Raw genomic sequence first — 21968 nt, 5'->3', positions numbered from 1 at the left:
GCTTAAGTCATTTGAGAAGGTGAGAAAATAACGATATCCGCCACGAGCCTCAACATTCATCGGACCACATACATCTGTATGTATGATTTCCAACAAATCTGTTGCTCTCTCCATAGTACCGGAGAACGGTGTTTTTGTCATCTTACCCATAAGGCACGGTTTGCAAGTACCAAGCGATTCATAATCAAGTGGTTGCAAAAGTCCATCGGTATGGAGTTTCTTCATGCGCTTTACACCGATATGACCCAAATGGCAGTGCCACAAATAAGTTGCACTATCATTATCAACTATGCATCTTTTGGCTTCAACATTATGAATATGTGTGTCACTACTATCGAGATTCAATAAGAATAGACCACTCTTTAAGGGTGCATGACCATAAAAGATATTACTCGTATAAATAGAACAACCATTATTCTCTGATTTAAATGAATAACCGTCTCGCATCAAACAAGATCCAGATATAATGTTCATGCTTAACGCTGGCACCAAATAACAATTATTTAGGTCTAATACTAATCCCGAAGGTAGATGTAGTGGTAGCATGCCGACCGCGATCACATCGACTTTGGAACCATTTCCCACGCGCATCGTCACCTTGTCCTTAGCCAATCTTCGCTTAATCCGTAGTCCTTGTTTCGAGTTGCAAATGTTAGCAACAGAACCAGTATCAAATACCCAGGTGCTACTGTGAGCATTAGTAAGGTACACATCAATAACATGTATATCACATATACCTTTATTCACCTTGCCATCCTTCTTATCCGCCAAATACTTGGGGCAGTTTCGCTTCCAGTGACGAGTCTGCTTGCAGTAGAAGCACTCAGTTTCAGGCTTAGGTCCAGGTTTGGGTTTCTTCTCTTGAGTAGCAACTTGCTTGCTGTTCTTTTTGAAGTTCCCTTCTTCTTCCCTTTGCCCTTTTTCTTGAAACTAGTGGTCTTGTTGACCATCAACACTTGATGCTCCTTCTTGATTTCTACCTCCGCAACTTTCAGCATTGCGAAGAGCTCGGGAATAGTCTTATTCATCCCTTGCATATTATAGTTCATCATGAAGCTCTTGTAGCTTGGTGGTAGTGATTGGAGAATTTTGTCAATGATGCAATCATCTGGAAGATTAACTCCCAATTGAATCAAGTGATTATTATACCCAGACATTTTGAGTATATGCTCACTGACAGAACTGTTCTCCTCCATCTTGCAGCTATAGAACTTATTGGAGGCTTCATATCTCTCAATCTGGGCATTTGCTTGAAATATTAACTTCAACTCCTGGAACATCTCATATGCTCCATGACGTTCAAAACGTCGTTGAAGTCCCGATTCTAAGCCGTAAAGCATGGCACACTGAACTATCGAGTAGTCATCAACATCTGGTGTTGCTCCAGCAGCAGGCCTGGCACCTAGTGGTGCTTCCAGGATGTAATTCTTCTATGCAGCAATGAGGATAATCCTCAAGTTACGGACCCAGTCCGTGTAATTGCTACCATCATCTTTCAACTTTGCTTTCTCAAGGAACGCATTAAAATTCAACGGAACAACAGCACGGGCCATCTATCTACAATCAAACATAAACAAGCAAGATACTATCAGGTACTAAGTTCATGATAAAATTAGGTTCAATTAATCATATTACTAAAGAACTCCCACTTAGATAGACATCCCTCTAATCCTCTAAGTGATTACGTGATCCAAATCAACTAAACCATGTCCGATCATCACGTGAGATGGAGCAGTTTCATTGGTGAACATCACTATGTTGATCATATCTACTATATGATTCATGCTCGACCTTTCGGTCTCTGTGTTCCGAGGCCATATCTGTATATGCTTGGCTCGTCAAGTATAACCTGAGTATTCCGCGTGTGCAACTATTTTGCACCTGTTGTATTTGAACGTAGAGCCTATCACACCCGATCATCACATGGTGTCTCAGCACGAAGAACTTTCGCAATGGTGCATACTCAGGGAGAACACTTCTTGATAATTAGTGAGAGATCATTTAAAATGCTACCATCAATCAAAGCAAGATAAGATGCATAAAAGATAAACATCACATGCAATCAATATAAGTGATATGATATGGCCATCATCATCTTGTGCTTGTGATCTTCATCTTCGAAGCACCATCGTGATCACCATCGTCACCGGCGCGACACCTTGATCACCATCATAGCATCATTGTCGTCTCGCCAATCTTTATGCTTCCACGACTATCGCTACCGCTTAGTGATAAAGTAAAGCATTACAGCGCAATTGCATTGCATACAATAAAGCGACAACCATATGGCTCCTGCCAGTTGCCGATAACTTGGTTACAAAACATGATCATCTCATACAATAAAATTTTAGCATCATCTCTTGACCATATCACATCACAACATGCCCTGCAAAAACAAGTTAGACGTCCTCTACTTTGTTGTTGCAAGTTTTACGTGGCTGCTACGGGCTTAAGCAAGAACCAATCTTACCTACGCATCAAAACCACAATGATAGTTTGTCAAGTTGGTGCTGTTTTAACCTTCGCAAGGACCGGGCGTAGCCACACTCGGTTCAACTAAAGTTGGAGAAACTGTCACCCGCTAGCCACCTTTGTGCAAAGCACGTCGGGAGAACCGGTCTCGCGTAAGCGTACGCGTAATGTCGGTCCAGGCCGCTTCGTCCAACAATACCGCCGAACCAAAGTATGACATGCTGGTAAGCAGTATGACTTATATCGCCCACAACTCACTTGTGTTCTACTCGTGCATATAACATCAACACATAAAACCTAGGCTCGGATGCCACTGTTGGGGAACGTAGTAATTTCAAAAAAAATCCTACGCACACGCAAGATCATGGTGATGCATAACAACGAGAGGGGAGAGTGTGATCTACGTACCCTTGTAGACCGACAGCGGAAGCGTTAGCATAACGCGGTTGATGTAGTCGTACGTCTTCATGACCCGACCGATCAAGCACCGAAACTACGGCACCTCCGAGTTTTAGCACACGTTCAGCTTGATGACGATCCCCAGACTCCGATCCAGCAAAGTGTCGGGGAAGAGTTCCGTCAGCATGACGGCGTGGTGACGATCTTGATGTTCTACCGTCGCAGGGCTTCGCTTAAGCACCGCTACAATATTATCGAGGATTATGGTGGAAGGGGGCACCGCACACGGCTAAGAATACAATCACGTGGATCAACTTGTGTGTCTAGGGGTGCCCCCTGCCCCCGTATATAAAGGAGCAAGGGGAGGAGGCCGGCAGGCCCTATAGCCGTGCCAAGGAGGAGACCTCCTCCTAGTAGGAGTAGGACTCCTACTAGGAGGGGGAAGGAAGTGGGGAGGGAGAAGGAAAGGGGGGGCGCCGCCCCCCCTCTCCTAGTCCAATTCGGACCAGGGGGAGGAGGCGCGCGGCCCACCCTCGCTGCCCCTCTCTCTCTCTCCACTAAGGCCCATATGGCCCATTACTTCTCCCGGGAGGGTTCCGGTAACCCTCCGGCTCTCCGGTTTTCTCCGAAATCACCCAGAACACTTCCGATGTCTGAATATATCCTTCCAATATATGAATCTTTATGTCTTGACCATTTCGAGACTCCTCGTTATGTCCGTGATCACATCCGTGACTCCGAACTAACTTCGGTACATCAAAACTCATAAACTCATAATATAATTGTCATCGAAACCTTAAGCGTGCGGACCCTACAGGTTCGAGAACAATGTAGACATGACCGAGACACGTCTCCGGTCAATAACCAATAGCGGAACCTGGATGCTCATATTGGCTTCCACATATTCTACGAACATCTTTATCGGTCAGACCGCATAACAACATACGTTGTTCCCTTTGTCATCGGTATGTTACTTGCCCGAGATTCGATCGTCGGTATCTCAATACCTAGTTCAATCTCGTTACCGGCAAGTCTCTTTACTCGTTTCGTAATACATCATCTCGCAACTAACTCATTAGTTGCAATGCTTGCAAGGCTTATGTGATGTGTATTACCGAGAGGGCCCAGAGATACCTCTTCGACAATCGGAGTGACAAATCCTAATCTCGAAATACGCCAACCCAACATTTACCTTTAGAGACACCTGTAGAGCTCCTTTATAATCACCCAGTTACGTTGTGATGTTTGGTAGCACACAAAGTTGTCCTCCGGCAAACGGGAGTTGCGTAATCTCATAGTCATAGGAACATGTATAAGTCATGAAGAAAGCAATAGCAACATACTAAATGATCGGGTGCTAAGCTAATGGAATGTGTCATGTCAATCACATCATTCTCCTAATAATGTGATCCCGTTAATCAAATGACAACACATGTCTTATGGTTAGGAAACATAACCATCTTTGATTAATGAGCTAGTCAAGTAGAGGCATACTAGTGACGTTTAGTTTGTCTATGTATTCACACAAGTATTATGTTTCCGGATAATACAATTCTAGCATGAATAATAAACATTTATCATGATATAAGGAAATAAAATAATAACATTATTATTGCCTCTAGGGCATATTTCCTTCAGTTATCACAATTTTTGGACACGACTTGATCATGAAACAAATAGCATTGGAGCTATAAATGACCATGTTCATTGCAAAGTTCACAAGGATGGCGATAAATATTGAATCTTTCAGCACAAACATCTAGCCTTTCTTTCAACAATTTAGTTTCTAAATGCTTATGCCTCTTACAATATCTATCTTCCCTATTTGGTGTGTACTTGCAAACCCAATGCACTCCGCAAAAATTGACATGTTTATAGGAGACATTTTCATCATAACTAGTGCAATCATCATTAGTACTATGGATATTCAAGGAGTTCATACTAACAACATTGCAATCATGCTCATCATTCAAAGATTTAGTGCCAAACATTTTAATGCATTCTTCTTCTAACACTTTGGCACAATTTTCCTTTCCATCATACTCACGAAAGATATTAAAAAGATGAAGCGTATGAGGCAAACTTAATTCCATTTATTTTTTGTAATTTTCTTTTATAAACTAAACTAGTGATAAAACAAGAAACAAAAAGATTCGATTGCAAGATCTAAACATATACCTTCAAGCGCTAACCTCCCCGGCAACAACGTCAGAAAAGAGCTTGCACTACCAAAAAAATACACTTCCGTGATGATACGTGTTTGTCACAGTAGGTCGCGTTTTTTGTCATGCATGTACATCCATGATGATTTTATGACAGAATCAAGATAGTCATACCTGTGCTGTCGTAGAAGTGTTCCATGACATTACCAAAATTATCATCACGGAAGTGTCCACTTCCATGACAATAAATCGTGCGTCACAGAAGTGCTTTTGTCAAGGGTGACCGACACGTGGCATCCACCATAACGGAATGCCGTTAAGCTATCAGGTTCGATTTTGGATCCGATAACCCGTTAACAGCGCGGACCAATGGGGATTTTCCATGTGTAAAATCATCATTGGCCGCAGGAAACACGTGTTGCCTCACCGTTGGGACAGATGTCATCCACTCATTGGACAGGAGGCGCCTATGATAGGTCGACACGTGGCACGACCCAACAGTGGCCTATTCCGGTGAAAAAGGCCGGCCTAGTAAAAATTAGCAGGCCGGCCCATATAAGGCCTACTTGTGTCAGGTCCATTTAAGCCCACGACCCATACGAGATGTGCCAATTCGGCCCGTCAACGGGTCGTTAAAGATTTGACACCATTGTAGCCCATCGTCAGTTCGAGCCCGTTAACAGCCCGCTATATATTTGGGCTCAATATCGGCCCGATGATATTTCAGCCTGTTAATGGCCCATTTAATGGATGGACCAATTTTCAGGATGTACATCTTTCGGCCTTTTAGCGACCCATTTAAATGTTGGGCTAATTTCCGGCCCGGTGTGTCTTTCAGCCTGTTGACGGCCCATAAATCTGATGGGCCATTTGTAGTCGGACCAGAGTTTCGGCTTTTTACCGGCCCATTTAAGTGTTGGTCCAATTTCTGGCCCGGTGTCACTTTCAGCTTGTTGACGGCCCATAAATCAGTTGGGCCATTTATAGTGGGACATGAGTTTTGGCCTTTTAGCGACCCATTTAAGTGTTGGGCCAATTCTCGGCCCTGTGTGCCTTTCGGCCTATTAACGGACCATAAATGAGTTGGGCCATTTGTAGTCGGACCTTAGTTTTGGCCTTTTAATGGCCCATGCCCTTCATGGTCCAATACCAGCCCGGTTTCTCTTTCGGCCTGCTAAAGGCCCACAACACAGTTGGGCCATTTACAATACGACCTGACTTTCGGCCTCTTAGCGGCCCATGCTCTTCATGGTCCAGTACAAGCCTGCTGTCTCTTTCGGCCTGCTAAAGGCCTACTGTATAGTTGGGCCATATGTAGCCCAAACTTAGTAATGGCCTGTTAACGACCCGTGAAATAAATTGGGGCCACCTGTTGCCCGCTTCGATGTCGGCCTGTTAACGACCCGGTAGGTAAGAGGGCGGACCATTAACTTTCGGCCTAGTAACGGCCCATTAACTTAATGGGCCCACTAAAGTTCGTTCATGTCTTTAGGCCAAACTAGATAATTTGAGCCCATTACGACGAGAAATTATGCACAGGACCAAAACTGATCAAGCAAAGGTACGACATACAGGGAATAACGTTGCACATCCAGCATATATTACAGGAAATTACATCCACTGGGCAATCAAAGATTGATGCCAGTGCAAATAAATGAGCAGAACCTAACCATCTACAACGTCACAATCTGCAACCTCAGCACAGATGACGCCCATAAGCATGTGGGCAAGTTCTTGCTGCTTTGCTACACTGTCTCTGAAAACATTGATCAGTTATTGTGTCGCAGGACTCTGCACCTCTGATTCATCCATCATTTCCATCATTGCTTCAGCCATTAATTGGTTCACAAACATACATTTATTCTGTTGCATTCGAGACAGAGGATACTGAACAGATTCAGATGGCGATTTTGGCAGGCTTGTATTATTGATAGTGGAGAGTGTCTCGACCACTGCATCATAACATAAATTAGGACGGGAACCAAACAGATTAATCATGAGTTATTGCCATATTACCTGGCCTAGATTTACTGGAAAGAAACAATGGGGTTGCCTTGCTGTTTTCAGAGTTTGTCTTCTTATCTTCAGCAGCCTGCACAAAATTAACACACTAGCATTGCTATCATTGGCCAAGTCAGATAATAGGAAAGCAACATTGACACAACGAACGTTTGGCAACTAGCCTACACAAAATTAACACAATATGGCATAGCTATCATCAGCCAGGTAAGGTAACACGAAAGTAACATTGACACAATGAATGAATGGGCAACCAGAGAAGCACTACAATTCAGTAATGTGCGTGATATGAGATAGTACATTCATGCAGCTCAGTATGCAAAACTACCAGGCAGTTTTCCTTACAAAAATCAACATTGGCGCCTTGAACATTTTGCTACAACTAATTTTAGATTAGATAAAGGTTAGATTCACGCCGATTAACAAAATACATGCTGATGTAAAAATATAGTGATATACAACAGGTACTTACATCAGCATTGGAGCATAGAGAATTCCCGCAAGATATTTTCCTCGAATACGATCCCAATGGAGGAAGTCTTGTATCATTTAACCTTATTTTATAAAAGAGAGATGGGTAAGAAACATGTAGAAAATATGATCAGAATGCTATAAAATTTCATGATGCAAGGATATGCACATGCTTCTTAGAATGGAGTTGACATTCTTTTGCTGGACTGGAGCGGACTAGTTCTTTGGCCACTAGAATCTGCTTATTATCAGTGGGAGTTGGGTTTCTCTGTGCTGGAGCAGTATCTATGAAAAATGGAGTTGGTTTATTATCTCCTGGCGTTTGGATCTTTTGCAAAGACCTGGTTTGTAACCCTTCAGATTCTAACATAGCCGTCTTCCCCTTGCATGCCTTATATAGAAGAATGGTGATTCAGCTATAAAACATGCTACAACAGAGATGGAATAGGTACTGAAGAATAGAAAGACGTGACATATTGACATGTATTCCCTCCATCCGGAAATAAATGGATGGGTCTAGGCATATTTCAGTTCCAGATACATCCAGTTTTATCCATTTCTGCGACATTTAATCCGGACGGAGGGAGTATGATGTAAGAGCTAGGGATACGACAGGACAACATAGTAAAAAAACACTGAAAAACTCACTGCAGAACCAAAGTATTCAAACCCACTGATATGAGATAGTACACTCATGCAGCTCAGGATGCAAAACTACCAGGCAGTTTTCCTTGCAAAAATCAATATTGTGGCCTTTAATCATACATTTTGCTACAACTAAATTTAGATCAGATAAAGGTTGGATTCACGCTGATTAACAAAATACATGCTGATGTAAAAATATAGTGATATACAACAGGTACTTACATCTACATTTGAGCATAGAGAATTCCTGCAAGAATCTTTCCTCATAAACGATACCATTGCAGAAATTCTTCTATCTGTTAAGCTTATTTTCTAAAAGAGAGATGGGTAAGAAACATGTAGAAAATATGATCAGCATGTTATAAAATTTCATGATGCAAGGATACGCACATGCTTCTTAGAATTGAGTTGACATATTTTTGCTGGACTGGAGCGGACTAGTTCTTTGGCCACTGGAATCTTCTTATTATCAGTAGGAGTTGGGTTTCTCTGTGCTGGAGCAATATCTATAAAAACTGGAGTTAGTTTATTATCTCCTGGCATTTGGATCTTTTGCAAAGGCCTTGTTTGTAACCCTTCAGATTCTAACATAGTCGTCTTCCCCTTGCTTGCCTTGTATAGAAGAATGGTGCTTTAATTATAAAACATGCGACAACAGAGAGATGGAATAGGTACTGAAGAATAGAAAGGCATGACATATTGACATGTATTCCCTCCATCCAGAAAAAATGGATGGGTCTAGGCATATTTCAGTTCTAGATACATCCTTTTTTATCCATTTCGGCAACATGTAATCCAGACGGAGGGAGTATGGTGTAAGAGCTAGGGATGCGACAGGACAACACAGCAAAAAAACACTAGTTGAATGTAAAACTGTATGCTAGCGGAATACGTACAGAAATAACTAAGGCAACATACACGTGTATGATTGGGAAAATAAGATGGCATTGCAATAGAGCACTAGAATAGCACTTCAATGTAAAAAACATGGTATGGTAGACAGATGAAGTACATACTGATGAATAACAATGCATAAGATATTCAGAAGCATGATGTCCAAATTAAGCAGATGGCATTGTGATAGAGTAGAATGACAGTACTTGAATTTGAAAACATGTTATCATGAATGGAATAGGTACTAAAAAACAGGAAGGCATGACATATTTACATGCGTGATCAGCATGCTAAGCACATGGCATTGCAACAGAGTAGATACACTCGAGGACATTATATGCATGTTGTACCCATATCACAGGACAAGTTAGAGCAATGACCTTGTGGGGGTGAAGAGGATTCATCATCTTTCTGCAAGTCTTCTGAAGAACTGCCTTTACATGTTCCATCATATTGGGTATCATTGACACCAAGTTTATTGGCCTTTACATTGCTCCGTGAGGTTCTTGTGGATATATCAGTGTGTGCAATTATATCTGACATGCATGGAAGACAACTAGTAGTTAGATTTATGTAATGAGTGCCTATAGGAGACGACATAAATAGTAGGACTGGGGTTAACTAGCAGCAACATGTCTCATAAACTAAAGGGAGAACACAGATGAAAGCTACAGAATATGTATTGTTTGTACTTGAGATTAACTAGATGGCACACAAAAGTATTAAAGAACAACATAGGTAATACTAGAAGTGGTATAATACTATAATCACCAGCCTGTGGGATAGCATTAGCTGATGGATGATAACTATGGAACAACGTTACCTATAGAACAAGTATCTTAGCTGAACTATGGAACGACATTAACTCCTGAACAAGACCCGTAAGAGATCAGCACGAATATACAGTGAAATGTGATGATCTATTTTCCATGCTTAGATGAATAACAAAGCCATAAATGTTGCACACTAGTAAGATGAGGGTACGACCTATCTGGCTGCCATCCATAGGAGTGAGCATCATGTGCTGACTTGTTGATGGCCCTGCAGTTGTTGTGGTTGTCCATGTCAGGCACGCGCATTCGATGCAGGGAACTGTTGAGTGGGGACTATAGCTCCCTTCTGCTGTATGCTTCCCTTGTTGGAGCAGCTGCGGTGAGTCGGAAGATGGTGTGTCTGAAGATGCAGATAACGCATAATGTTAAGAACGACATATCTCTTTGATCTGAAGAAATACACTAAGAGATCAACAACAAGGTACGAGAGTGGTCACACGTCTGTTGACTGAAGACTAAATTGGGGTCACACGATTTTATTTTATTTTGGTACTGTCTGATCTACGCCGGATGGCTGGCCGTCTTGTGCCTCCCGGCTGACACTGTACGGAATCTTCCCCGAAGAGCCAGTGACCAACGACAGAGCAGCCTGCCTCCATCGTCCGTGGCCCCGGCCAAAACCCCGCCCCGCCCCACCGCACTGTCGTGGTTGCGCCGCCCCCGGGCCAATCCACAAAGACTCCCCATCATCCAGATCCGGCGGCGGCAGTACCTTCAACCCACACAACTCTAAAAGATAGCCATCTAAGCGCTGCTTCCGCGGTGAACTTGCGGCCCCGCACCCTTACGTTAGACACCAGCCAACCGACAACCTTGGAGCTCCGCCGCCTCGAGGGGTTCTGCTTCCCGTTGGGAATCGATTGGCCCAGAATAAAAATTTAGACAACTGACGCCTAAATAAAGTGATTTGAGATGAGGGTGCGACCTATCTGGCGGCATGGTGAAGTAGGCAGGTCCAACTGCCGAGTCGGTGAGGCCGGCACGGTTGCGGTGGCGACCGGCGGCAGGGAAAGAGCGATGTCGCGACGGTCGACGGCTACGCGGAAGCAGCACCAGGACTCTGGACGGATCCAAAGTTGGAGCCGCTCCGGCGCCGTGAACAATGGCGGGGGTGAATCGGCTCCGGTACGGTTCACGCGGCCGTCGTCGAGGTAGCACCAGCAGCACGGAGTAAGAGGCACACGGCCCAGTGCACGGCGGCAAATGGACAACGTCTTCGGCATTAGGGAGGAGGGCGGCTGTGAAATTGGTGCGGTGGGGGGCGCCATGGAGGTGGGGCTGAGGTTTCGCGACTCGGGAGAAGGGAGCTTCCCGGGGAGAAGGTGATTTGGCGCCCACGAGGTATGAATGGGGGCGGGCAGGGGGGTGAATTGGGAGGGGATTGGAACCATGTCTTACGGACGCATTTGTTTGAAATGTGAGGGGGAGTTATAGTTCTACCCTTGCCTATAGGCTTCTCGGCTTGGGTCTATGTACTGAGGGTCGGGGATAGTAGAGTAACTTTGCTTCTCCCCAAATAGTGGGCGGGAGCAATTTCGGGCCAGGAGGGCGTGTTTTGAACTATAGTGGGCGCGAGCGATTTCGGGCGAGGAGAGCGTGTTTTGAAATAGTGGGTGCGAGCTATTTCGGGCGAGGAGAGCGTGTTTTGCCGACCATGGTTTATGAATTATTCTGCACATGTCATTTAGACCAAGGAGAAGGCGCGCTTGGATGAAGTTACGAACCTACCCTTGATGTACAACGGGCCAATTGATGCGTGTCCCACATAGGACGGTAATTTCACGTCTCCCATTTATTTGCTCGGGCGAATTCCACCAAGCAGAGAGGATGTTTAACGGTTTGTTCAAATTTTGGGAGAACGAGCATCCACGTCTACCTTGCCAAGTCGATTCGGATCAAATTTTGAAATATTAGCTTGCCTCTTCTTTTTTAGATGGAGAGATGATGCTCGGGAGTAATGTGTTTTTACATGCTCGTTGCTAGCGATTTACTATATGAAAAATAGTTGACCCACTCAAAAACGCGTATCAAACCCAAAATGAAATATCTCGATTCAATGAAATAGCTCGTTTAGTAGGTCAAAATAGTGAACTAAATCCAAAATTAAACACCTCAATCGAGTAGCATGTTGTACAGTATTATAATACTCCATGAACATGTTGAAAGTCAAATTAATGAACTTGTTTGATATACGCATATATCTGTTCATATGTGGATTGCAGACAACATGTTCTCCAATTTAAATATTTGAATGCAAGTTTATATCGAAACATGGTTTATATCAGTCTTTGATGCATAAAACGCGACCTCCCCCTCTCCCGGACTCCTGTTCTCTCTCTCTCTCTCTCTCTCTCTCTCTCTCTCTCTCTATCTCTATCTCTCTCTCTCGCCGACAATCTTCAATTCTGTCGCACGCATCCGACACAAAAACCTTGTTGGCCCCTCTCCCTTTCTCTCCATCTCTCTCTCTTTGTGTGTGTGTGGGGGGAGGGGGGTCTTTCTAGTTCGCATGCATATATACACCATCTATAGGTCTCTCTCGCACACTATGTATGACACTCTAGCTAGTCCAAGCTAGATATCTTGGGTGCACTCATCGTACGCACACAAATTCCTTGGCTCTTTGCCTGCAACTCTCTCACGCACCACTATGTCATCTCGGAACTCTTCCCCCTCTCTCAAACTCTCCATCCACCTGGGTCACACATACACATGCATATCTCACTCGCACTCGATAGGCCCGTCTAAAACTCTATCTCTCCCCCTCGTTCTCTCTCCATCTCACACGCGCACACACACAATCTCATGCCCAGCTAGCCAAGTATGATGGTCTCTCACTCAATTGTAGGCACACGCAGTCCCCCCTATATGTATATGACTAGCTAATCTTAGTCTCCATCACAAACATGTGCATGGTCTATCTCGATTTCTCTCGGGGCATCTTTCTATCACGCACGCACTCCCTCAATATCCCACCCATATAGTCCCCTCACGATCTCGACGGGATCTCTCTATCACAAACACACCCTCTCTCCCTCCCCATGCGTCCATGCCATCCATGTGTCCCTCTCGACCTTTGTTCCTTGTTGGCCAGACCTCTATTGGACATGTGCTATAGGGGTGTCTCTCTCCGTTGCAAACAATCACACACTAGCTATCTTCGTGTATCTCCTCGCCTCGCTTTTCCATCTCGGAGATGCATGTGTGATATGTTCGCGTAAGAAATGAAAAAACACACACTCTCTCTAATTTATCGTTTGTTGTCACTTTCTCTTTCACACAAATATTCTTTTTGCACACTTACTCATTCTCCTTCACACACACTTGATCTGTCTCGACTGAGGCACTCTCCTCGGTCCATAGCATATAGATTTATTGAAAAGTCAAACATCACAAAGTTTGGCCATGTATGTGGAGAAAAAGTATTACATCTAGTACGGCAAACATATACCATTAGATTCACCATGAGATGTAGTTTTGTATGATGTATCTTTGGTATTGTAGATATAAATAACATTTGCGTAAACCTGATCAAAGTTTCCAAAGTTTGACTTCTAAAAAATTTACATGCACTGCATTATCGAGCGGATGGAATATCTCTTTCCCCCTCTCAGCTATCTGACGCACCACTCAGCCTTATCGGGGCTCCTCAATCTCTCTCAAACTTTATTGGTCAGTTTGGTTCATGACCTGACCCTCATGCCTTGATGGCCGATACTGCCTGGTGTGGACGTGAGATGTAAAATATTTCTGCCTGGCCAGGCTTGTGTGGTGCTGAAGCATTTGGTTCATGCCTGGGCCAGGCAAAGCATCAACGTCCCATCAATCAATCCATGCATAAATTATTTAATGCTAATATCCATCCATGTTGCTGTTAGCCTCGTGGCCACATGACCAGGCACGACCAGGCGTTCGAAACCGGTCGCCTGGGCCAGGCTACTTGCAGTGTCTGGAGTTCAGCCAGGCTAATTAAAGTGCAAGGGAACCCAGGCCAGGCGGGCTTTCTTCTTCACAGGGTAGAAACCAAACAAGCATGGATGAAATCCAGCCACAACCCCAGGCCAGGCAAAAGATGCTCAGGACACAAGCCAAACTGGCCTTATATCTCCCTGGTACTGCCTGCGAGCAATTCTGAGTGCCTGCATGCAGCCGGCCGTAATTAAGGCAGCTAACTGATGCGAAAAAGATACGCTTTAATTTTTGCGGGCTTTTTAAATCCGTGGAATCATTATTGACAAGGAGGGGGATGATTCGAGTGCACTCATTTGACCGCCATGCCGGTGTGCGACCCAGACGGGACGGGACGACACAGTCATAATTTCAGTTTCTCTAGTTTTCCATGGTAAGATGGCGCGCTAAGCCATTATGCATTGAATTCTGATGACCGTCGCGCTACCTTCCGCCTATAAGTACTATTTCCCGGCTTTCTCCGGTGCCACCGTGACCCAACTCCCCATATCCTCATAAGCCCCCATCGGCCCGACATCGCTCGCCACGTCCGCCATGCCCCCGCCCGTCCGTGGTAGGCGACGTCGGAGGCGGTCACCACCGGAACTAGTGTTCGGGTTTTCACCGAAAGGCAGATGGAGGGAGGAGGCATTCTATCTGTCTTTAGATGGCAATGCGGAGATCGAGGAGTTGTTGGAGCGCGACCGCATGGTGGAGGAGCAGGAGTTGTTGGAGCATGACCGCCTGGCGGAGGAGCAGCGTATCGCCGATTTGCGCCGCCAGCGGGACATGGAGCAGCAGCGCACCGACGCTCTGAGTCGCGAGCAGAGCGCCCGCAACTGGGCCGACTAGGTGGAGGCCGGCGCCCGACAAATAGCCCTGGAGGCTGTCGGGCATGCACGCGTTCGCGACGCCAATTTTTACTACCAGCTCGTCAAGTGGGTTTCCCGCTTGGAAGCCGAAGCTTCGGTGGACCACACCAGCATGGAAAGGGCCAACGCGCGCGAGCAACGCGCGCTATCACACCTCTTGCAAGTCCGAGGCGAGGCGCACAACGCCGGTGCCGGCGTTTAGCGTGTACCACATATGGCGGCCGGCATCATGTAGTTAGCTAAGAGTAAGTTAGTACTTGTACGCTACTAGAGTATTAGTGGGAGTAGATAGTTAACTTGGCTATGATGGTTGTCAACATGGAAGTTCAGTACTCTATATGTGGATCAGACCTGTTACTTTGCTCTGAATGTTGAACTTTCCATTTGAACGTATGGAATGGGCTGTTATTTTTTAAATGAGTTGTATTTGTCCTCCATGGGTTTAGAGGCTGACTTGTGGGCCTAGCAAGTTGACACGTACACAATCAGGAGATGATTGTACGTGGAGAGGATGACAGCAGGGACCCGCCAAGGTCATGGCAGTACGCAAGCAAGTGCCTCCTTATTTCAAGCCAATAAAAAAATGGCTCCTCCTAGTGGATTTCTGACATCTGGGTCCCATGCCATTGTCAACGTCAATAAACGAGAGAATTGCACAACGAGCGGCTGACACCAGGGACCCAGCAGCTCGCCCAGTTTTTTTGTTTTGGGTTAATTTGATAAATGCCACTCCAAATATGGTGTATCCGAGAAATGCCACTGCAATTTCCAAACTTTGAAAAATGCCATTTCATGCCATTTCTAGTGGCATTTTTTGAAGTCTGGAGTGGCATTTTTCAAAGTTTGCAAACTGCAGTGGTGTTTTTCAAAGTTTGCAAAAATTGCAGTGGCATTTTTCAAAGTTTGGAAATTGTAGTGGCATTTTTATGAATCGCCATAATTGGAGTGGCATTTATCTAATTTGTTTTTGAGACGGAAGCAGGGTGTCAACTAGGCTGTGCGGGACACTCTGGCCTGTCTAGACAACCTTTTCTTTTATGTTTACCACAGACCAGCCCAGTAGTTTTTTCTTTCTGAAAATGACTAGCCCAGTTTTTTTGTGATTTGTCAAGTAAGTCGCTTTATCAGGCCTGTTGGGCTGCAAATCTTTCAAGACGAGGAGAGCTTCATTCGGCTGGCCGAGAAAATGGCTTATCAGTAATGAGAAATGGGTTGTACATTTTTAAAACACATCAAACCGGCAATTAGTTCCAAATATCTTTTTTTCATTTCGAGATTTTAAATTGCATTGATTTTTATGCGTGGACAATTTATTGGATTTTATATTGATATACATTTATTTTTAAAATCAGTCTGAATGTGACTCGAAATTTTGGAATTAAAAACAATTCAGACCGCACCGAGATATACAAAATCTTGTATAATTTTTTAACCATGGCCACAATATGGGCTATAATGCTAACAAAAAGAATATGGGCTTTAAAAAAACCCGTAAGAATTAGCAAACGGGCTGTAAATTATTTGAAATAATGGCAGATGGGCTGTATGCTAATATGTCTCCGTCGTATCTATAATTTTTGATTGTTCCATGCCAATATTATTCAACTTTCATATACTTTTTTTGGCAACTTTTTATATTATTTTTGGGACTAACATATTGATCTAGTGCCCAGTGCCAGTTCCTGTCTATTGCATGTTTTTGGTTTCGCAGAATATCCATATCAAACGGAGTCCAAACGGGATAAAAACGGACGGAGCTTATTTTTGGAAAATATGGAAAATTCGGAAGGAAAATCAACGCGAACCAGTGCCCGAGGTGGCCACGAGGCAGGGGGCGCCCCCCCTAGGGTGCGACCCTACCCTCGTGAGCCCACCGTAAGGCGGTTGACGCCCTTCTTTTGCCGCAAGAAAGCTAATATTCAGAAAAAAATCACGGCGAAGGTTTCAGGCCAATCGGAGTTACGGATCTCCATATATATATATACGAAACGGTGAAACAGAGCCAGGACAGAACGCAGAACCAGAGAGAGACAGAGAGATAGATCCAATCTCGGAGGGGCTCTCGCCCCTCCCACGCCATGGGAGCCAAGGACCAGAGGGGAAACCCTTCTCCCATCTAGGGAGGAGGTCAAGGAAGAAGAAGAAGAAGGGGGGCCCTCTCCCCCTCGCTTCCAGTGGCGCCGGAGTGCCACCGGGGGCCATCATCATCACCGCCATCTTCACCAACAACTTCACCGCCATCATCACCAACTCTTCCCCCCTCTATGCAGCGGTGTAACCTCTCTCTTACCCGCTGTAATCTCTACTTAAACATGGTGCTGAACGCTATATATTATTTCCCAATGATGTATGGCTATCCTATGATGTTTGAGTAGATCTGTTTTGTGCTAATGGCTATTTGATGATCGTGATTGGTTTGAGTTGTATGTTTTATTATTGGTGCTATCCTATGGTGCTCTCCGTGTCGCGCAAGCGTGAGGGATTCCCGCTGTAGGGTTTGCAATATGCTTATGATTTGCTTATGGTGGGTGGCGTGAGTGACAGAAGCACAGACCCGAGTAAGTAGGTTGTTTGCGTATGGGATAAAGGGGACTTGATGCTTTAATGCTATAGTTGGGTTTTACCTTAATGAATCTTTAGTAGTTGCGGATGCTTGCTAGAGTTCCAATCATAAGTGCATATGATCCAAGTAGAGAAAGTATGTTAGCTTATGCCTCTCCCTCAAATAAAATTGCAATAATGATTACCGGTCTAGTTATCGATTGCCTAGGGACAAATAACTTTCTCGTAACAACAAACTCTCTACTAAATATAACTTAGTTGTGTCTTTATCTAAACAACCCCTACTTTTTATTTACTTGCTCTTTATTATCTTGCATACCTATCCAACAACACCTACAAAGTACTTCTAGTTTCATATTTGTTCTAGGTAAAGCGAACATCAAGCATGCGTAGAGTTGTATCGGTGGTCGATAGAACTTGAGGGAATATTTGTTCTGCCTTTAGCTCCTCGTTGGGTTCGACACTCTTACTTATCGAAAGAGGCTACAATTGATCCCCTATACTTGTGGGTTATCAAGACCTTTTTCTGGCGCCGTTGCCGGGGAGCAATAGCGTGGGGTGAATATTCTCGTGTGTGCTTGTTTGCTTTATCACTAAGTAATTTTTATTTGCTGTTCTTAGTTGTTTCCTATCTTTAGTTATGGGTAGGAAACGCAAAATACCAAAAAAATAGTTGTACCTACTGAACCAATGGTTGAAGAACCAATCAAAATCTATCACACTGCTGAAGCTTATTACTTGGATCATCTTTGATCCCTATGTGCTCATGCTGAAACCCCAACTAGTTTAGTTGAGGGCAAATCCTTAGATGAGCATGCTTGTTATGTGCGACACCGTATATCTGAAAAAGGGAAACTATTATGGGGTGAAATTCAACGTTTGCAATGATATGCTTGGAATTTATGTGAAATATATGATTTTACGTGTTGTTCTGAAAACCCTAAGACACACCTTCCCTATCAATGTGAGTTTAGTGAAAATGGAATCGTATCTTCATATGCTAAGGGTGTTTATAATTACTATGATGTTCAACAAATTGAAGAATTTGTTGCTTTTAAGGGTGCTTTTGAAATTGCTTCTTTGATTGAAAAGTATGATGCTACTCTTTACAAATCTGAAAATTTTGCTATACTTGAATATTGTTATGAGAATTATGCTTCTAATACCTATGTTAAACAATATATTGAGGAATACTCCACTCTCCAAGAAGAGATTAATATTTTGCATGAGTCTATGGAAGAAGAAATTGATGAAACTGTGAGCTCATTGGATGAAAAAGATGAGGAGGAGAGCGAAGAACAAAAGGAGGAAGAGCGGATTGATCACCCGTGCCCACCTTCTAATGAGAGTAACTCTTTAACTCATACATTGTTTAATTCCCCTTCGTGCTTATCGAAGGATGATTGCTATGATGACTGTTATGATCCCATTGATTCTCTTGAAATATCCCTTTTTGATGATGCTTGCTATGCTTGTGGCCAAGATGCCAATATGAATGATGCTTATGGAGATGAACTTGCTATAGTTCCTTATGTTAAACATGAAATTGTTGCTATTGCACCCACGCATGATAGTCCTATTATCTTTTTGAATTCTCCCGATTGCACTATATCAGAGAAGTTTGCACTTATTAAGGATTACATTGATGGGTTGCCTTTTACCGTTGCACATGATGATTTTGATAAATATAATGTGCATGTGCTTGCTGCTCCTACTTGCAATTATTATGAGAGAGGAACTATATCTCCACCTCTTTATGTTTCCAATACGATAAAATTGCAAGAAACTGTTTATACTATGCATTGGCATTTACTATGTGTGCATGAATTGTTCTTTTATGACATGCCGATGCATAGGAAGAGAGTTAGACTTCATCATTGCTTGATATATGTTACTTGTGCTCACTACTAAATTACAAATCATTGCTAATTAAAATTGGCTTTGATATACCTTGGGATCCGGGTGGATCCATTACTTGAGCACTATATGCCTAGCTTAATGGCTTTAAAGAAAGCGCTGCCAGGGAGACAACCCAGAAGTTTTAGAGAGTCATTTATTTTTGTTGAGTGCTTGTATATAGTTTAAGAACAACAAAAATAAAGAGGGGAACCCAAAGCTTTTTCAAAAAGAAAAGTGAAAGTGAGAGGGACGAGCATTGTGAAAGTGGGGGACGTCCTTGAACTTTGTTCATGCCCATGGGAACTTTGTGAATCTTAATTATAGAAACCTTTCGAAAAAAATAATTATCCCCTTGTACAATTTCATTGTATTATAAAAATAATGTGCCAAGGTTTGCCTTTAGGATGTTTACATTTGCTTGATGGTTTGTACGGTGCAGGACAGAAACTTTGGCTGTAGTGCGCGATTTTACATTTTTAGCTGGAACTTCAAATGGTTCTTATTCTTTTTGCATTGTCTTCCTATACAAATTTTTATTTTTTCTAATTTTGGTAGAAGTTTTCAAGTATCAGAAGTATGGTGAATGTTCAGATTTCTACAGACTGTTTTGTTTTAGACAGATTCTGTTTTTGATGCATAGTTTGCTTGTTTTGATGAACCTATCAATTTATATCAGTGGATTAAGCCATGAAAAATTTATATTACAGTAGACACAATGCAAAAACAAAATATGAATTGGTTTGCAACAGTACTTAGAGTAGTGATTTGCTTTATTATACTAACGGATCTTACCGAGTTTTCTGTTGAAGTTTTGTGTGGATGAAGTGTTCAATGATTGAGAAGGTTTCGATGTGAGAAGAAGGAAGAGAGGCAAGAGCTCAAGCTTGGGGATTCCCGAGGCACCACAAGTAAATATTCAAGGAGACTCATGCGTCTAAGCTTGGGGATGCTGGGGAGGCATCCCCTCTTTCTTCAACAAATATCGATATGTTTTCGGATTCGTTTCGTTCATACGATATGTGCAAGTCTTGGAGCATCTTTTGCATTTAGGTTTTTATTTTTTATGCATCATGCTGGTATGAGATGGTCCTTGGTTGATTTATAGAATTCTCTTTACACTTCACTTATATCTTTTGAGTATAGCTTTATAGAATGCTTCATGTGCTTCACTTATATCATTTGAAGTTTGGATTGACTATTTCTCTTCACTTAGACAACCGCCATTTGTAGAATGCTCTTTTTCTTCACTTATACTTGTTAGAGCGGGGGCATATCTTTTGTAGAAAGAATCAAACTCTCGTGCTTCACTTATATCTATTTAGAGAGATGACAGGAAGTGGTTATTCACATGGTTAGTCATAAAATCCTACATAAACTTGTAGATCGCTGAATATGATATGTTTGATTCCTTGCAATAGTTTTGCGATATAAAGATGGTGATATTAGAGTCATGCTAGTCGAGTAATTGTGAAATTGAGAAATACTTGTGTTGAGGTTTGCAAGTCGTGTAGCATGCACGTATGGTGAACCGTTATGTAACGAAGTCGGAGCATGAGGTGTTTATTGATTGTCTTCCTTATGAGTGGCGGTCGGGGACGAGCGATGGTCTTTTCCTACCAATCTATCCCCCTAGGAGCATGCGCGTAGTACTTTGTTTCGATGACTAATAGATTTTTGCAATAAGTATGTGAGTTCTTTATGACTAATGTTGAGTCCATGGATTATACGCACTCTCACCCTTCCATCATTGCTAGCCTCTCTAGTACCATGTGACTTTCGCCGGTACCATAAACCCACCATATACCTTCCTCAAAACAGCCACCATACCTACCTATCATGGCATTTCCATAGCCATTCCAAAATATATTGCCATGCAACTTCCATCATCATCATATACATGACTTGAGCATTTATTGTCATATTGCTTTGCATGATCGTAAGATATCTAGCATGATGTTTTCATGGCTTGTCCGTTTTTTGATGTCATTGCTATGCTAGATCATTGCACATCCCGGTACACCGCCGAAGGCATTCATATAGAGTCATATCTTTGTTCTAGATATCCAGTTGAATATTGAGTTGTAAGTAAATAAAAGTGTGATGATCATCATTATTAGAGCATTGCCCAAAAAAAAGAGAGGCCAAAGAAGCCTAAAAAGGGGGGGGGGGCAAAGAAGCCCGCAAAAAAAGGGGCAATGTTACTATACTTTTACCACACTTGTGCTTCAAAGTAGCACCATGTTCTTGATATAGAGAGTCTCTCGAGTTATCACTTTCATATACTAGTGGGAATTTTCATTATAGAACTTGGCTTGTATATTCCAACGATGGGCTTCTTCAAATGCCCTAGGTCTTCATGAGCAAGCAAGTTGGATGCACACCCACTTAGTTTCAGTTTGAGCTTTCATATACTTATAGCTCTAGTGCATCCGTTGCATGGCAATCCCTACTCACTCACATTGACATCTGGGCATCTCCATAGCGCGTTGATACGCCTAGTTGATGTGAGACTATCTTCTCCTTTTTGTATTCTCCACTTAACCCCCATCATCATATTCTATTCCACCTATAGTGCTATGTCCATGGCTCACGCTCATGTATTGCGTGAAAGTTGAAAAGGTTTGAGAACGTCAAAAGTATGAAACAATTGCTTGGCTTGTCATCGGGGTTGTGCATGATGTGCATATTTTGTGTGGTGAAGATGGAGCATAGCCAGACTATATGATTTTGTAGGGATGAGCTTTCTTTGGCTATGTTATTTCAATAAGACATAATTGCTTGGTTGGTATGCT

This window comes from Triticum aestivum, chromosome 7A (genome assembly GCF_018294505.1).
Source record: "Triticum aestivum cultivar Chinese Spring chromosome 7A, IWGSC CS RefSeq v2.1, whole genome shotgun sequence".
Taxonomy (NCBI): domain Eukaryota; kingdom Viridiplantae; phylum Streptophyta; class Magnoliopsida; order Poales; family Poaceae; genus Triticum; species Triticum aestivum.
Note: the sequence above shows the minus strand (reverse complement) of the source record.